Here is a 3,860-nt window from a genome sequence, read left to right on the forward strand (position 1 = left end):
CTCTTCTAAGTATTATCTACTCTTGCTATGATTCATTGCTATGGGATCACGTGAGCCGTTTCCAATCCCTTTAACTCTAATATCTATGATGAAACTCCATATTGCGAGAACACGCCCATTTCGCTGCCGTAAAAGTGGGCGTGGCCAAATTGGCGGCGCGCTTCGCGCGCCCTTTTCTGCTCATAGCCTACCCCTTCCTTTTTTTCTCCCTACGCCCTTGCTTGTCTACATCCAGAAACTGTTAATATGCTGGTTTTTTAGCTGAAATCCTCAAATATTCATCTACCTCTAATCCTTTTGCCTATTTTGCTACATTAAATAAGTATATTTAAATATAATTGTTAATATTGTGATAGTATCACTACCGTTAAAATTTTAAGAACTATCAATCATGATATGATAATAGCACTGTCACTAATTTTAATACACAATACTATTTATTTTTTACAGATATTGATGAATGTAGTGTAAATAATGGAAACTGCGATCAGATTTGTACTAATTTTGAAGGAACTCATAACTGTTCTTGTAGATCTGGTTATATCATGTCAGCTAATGGAACATCATGCATTGGTATATTTAAAAAGATTGGGCATTAACAAGCTCTTTCAATAGATATTAATGAGTGTGTTGATAATAATGGAGACTGTTCTCAAATATGCTCAAACACTGATGGAAGCTTTGAGTGTGAATGCCATGATGGGTATGGCTTTATTGAAAATAGTACCACAGATTGCATAGGTAATGTTTAGACTTTTATAATTATAATCAATATTGCCATTGTTTAGATACTAATGAGTGCCTTGTTAATAATGGTGACTGTCAACAATTTTGTATTAATACAAATGGAAGCTATTATTGTTCTTGTAAAGCAGGATACGATGGCAGTGTTTTTTGTGAAGGTTAGTCATTACTATTAAATTTACTGTATATAGCGATTGTTTTAGATATCAATGAATGCAATTTGGAAATTTCAGGATGTAATCAAACCTGTATTAATACTGTTGGTAGCTACTACTGTCAATGTCTATCAGGATACACTTTGAGCAATGACAGTCATTTCTGTACAGGTTAGTATACAGTTATGTGAAACTTGAGTCATGCCAATCACAGATAATGATGAATGTTTAATGGGAACTGATATCTGTGATCAAGTCTGTATCAATAATCCTGGCTCATATCATTGTTCATGTAATACTGGTTATTCACTCAAATCAAATGCGATTTCTTGTTTAGGTAATAATGAAAATAATTAATACATAATGCAATTTAAATTATTATGTTACAGATATTGATGAGTGTCAGATTAATCCTAATATTTGTGATCAAAGTTGCATGAACACTGATGGTTCATGTATGTGAAAATGTTACTCTGGATATAGATTGGATACTCAAACTAACAATACTTGTTCTGGTTTGTTTATTAATATAACCTTGATATAACTATGTAATATTTTCTGCAGATATTGATGAATGTATTGAAGGGACATCAGGATGTGATCAGATATGCAACAACACTATTGGTAGTTACAACTGCAGTTGTATGCCTGGGTATCAGTTAAACAGTGATGATCATAATTGTGATGATGTTAATGAATGTACCATCAACAATGGAGGATGTGAACAGACATGTATAAACACTAAAGGTGGTCATTACTGTATGTGCCAGGAAGGATATTCATTTAATAATAGTGACACCAGCTGTACAGGTTAGACAATGTATGCATTGATAACTGACTTTATGATGATTGTATAGATAATAATGAATGTATTGAAGACAATGGTGGCTGTGATCATACTTGTACCAATACTGTTGGTTCATATATTTGTAGCTGTGACACTGGATATAGTCTGAATACTGATGAACACAACTGCACTGGTTAGAAGAGTATTAATTATCCTCTTGACTATTCTAACTTAATAGATATAAATGAGTGTGATTCCAGTAATGGAGGTTGTGATCAGATATGTAAGAATGTTCCTGGTAGTCATTACTGTAATTGTAAAGTTGGTTACACACTGCATTCAAATGGAAGCACTTGCATAGGTTACAATATTACGGTTAATATAACACCATATTATTTAAAAGTTTAGATGTTGATGAATGTATAGACAGTGATTGTGAGCAAATATGTAATAATACTGTTGGCAGCTACTCGTGTTCATGTAATAATGGTTATTTATTGAATAGTGATGGAAGAAATTGCTCAGGTGATTACAACTATTATATTAACCTTATGTACTAACTTAAATAGATATTAATGAATGTACTACTAACAATGGAGGATGTGAACATATTTGTATTAACAAGATACCATTATTTGATTGCTTATGCATGAATGGTTTCAGATTGCAAAGTGAAAAATTCTGTTCAGGTAAAAAGAAAATTTTTTTGAAAATAAGTATTCTAATTTTCAGATATTAATGAGTGCCTTGAGCAAACTTCAGGTTGTTCACATGATTGTTATAATACAGAAGGAAGTTATTTGTGCAGTTGTCCAACTGGATATCTACTAGAACCTGATAATCATACTTGTACTGATATCAATGAATGTATCATTGATAATGGAGGATGTGAAGAAACATGTGATAATACTAATGGCAGTTACACTTGTTTCTGTGAGACTGGCTATGCAGTTGATGAAAGTGGTCATAATTGTACAGGTTTGTTTTCATTGATACTTCAATGCAGTATCTGTCACTCATTTTTACAGATATTGATGAGTGTAGTTCAAATAATGGAGACTGTGATCAGATTTGTACTAATCTTGAAGGAACTCATAACTGTTCTTGTAGCTCTGGGTATACCATAGAATCTAATGGAATGTCATGCATTGGTATATTTAAAAAGATTGGGCATTAACAAGCTCTTTCAATAGATATTAATGAGTGTGTTGATAATAATGGAGACTGTTCTCAAATATGCTCAAACACTGATGGAAGCTTTGAATGTGAATGCCATGATGGATATGACTTTATTGAAAATAGTACCACCATTTGTATTGGTAATGTTTAGAATTTATAATTATAATTATTGTTGCCATTGTTTAGATACTAATGAGTGCCTTGTTAATAATGGTGACTGTCAACAATTATGTACTAATACAAATGGAAGCCATTATTGTTCTTGTATATTAGGATACAGTGGCTATGTTTTTTGTGTTGGTAAGTCATTTCTATTAAATTCATTTTATATAATAATTATTTTAGATATCAATGAATGCAATTTGGGAATTTCAGGATGTAATCAAACCTGTATTAATACTGTTGGTAGTTATTACTGTCAATGTCTATCAGGATACACTTTGAGCAATGACAGTCATTCCTGTATAGGTTAGTATACAGTTATGTGAAACTCGAGTTATGTCAATCACAGATAATGATGAATGTATAATGGGAACTGATACCTGTGATCAAGTCTGTATCAATAATCCTGGTTCATATGATTGTTCATGTAATACTGGTTATTCACTCAAATCAAATGGGATTTCTTGTATAGGTAACAATGAAACATATAACACAGTAATTTATTAGATTGCAGATATTGATGAGTGTCAGATTAATCCTCATATTTGTGATCAAAGTTGCAGAAACACTGATGGTTCATTTTACTGTGAATGTTACTCTGGATATAGATTGGATACTCAAACTAATAATACTTGTTCTGGTTTGTTTATTAATATAACCTTGATATAACTATGTAATATTTTCTGCAGATATTGATGAATGTATTGAAGGAACATCAGGATGTGATCAAATATGCAACAACACTATTGGTAGTTACAACTGCAGTTGTATGACTGGGTATCAATTAAACAGTGATGATCATAATTGTGATGATGTTAATGAATGTACCATCA

The 3,860-nt window shown here is 31.9% G+C and overlaps 1 pseudogene; it reads left to right on the forward strand.

Moving 5' to 3' along the window:
• LOC100637228 (fibrillin-2-like) overlaps positions 1-3,860 on the forward strand; it is a 19,132-nt pseudogene that overhangs the window by 12,708 nt on the left and 2,564 nt on the right.

Source organism: Amphimedon queenslandica, unplaced genomic scaffold (genome assembly GCF_000090795.2).
Source record: "Amphimedon queenslandica unplaced genomic scaffold, v1.1 AMPQUscaffold_12496, whole genome shotgun sequence".
Taxonomy (NCBI): Eukaryota; Metazoa; Porifera; class Demospongiae; order Haplosclerida; family Niphatidae; genus Amphimedon; species Amphimedon queenslandica.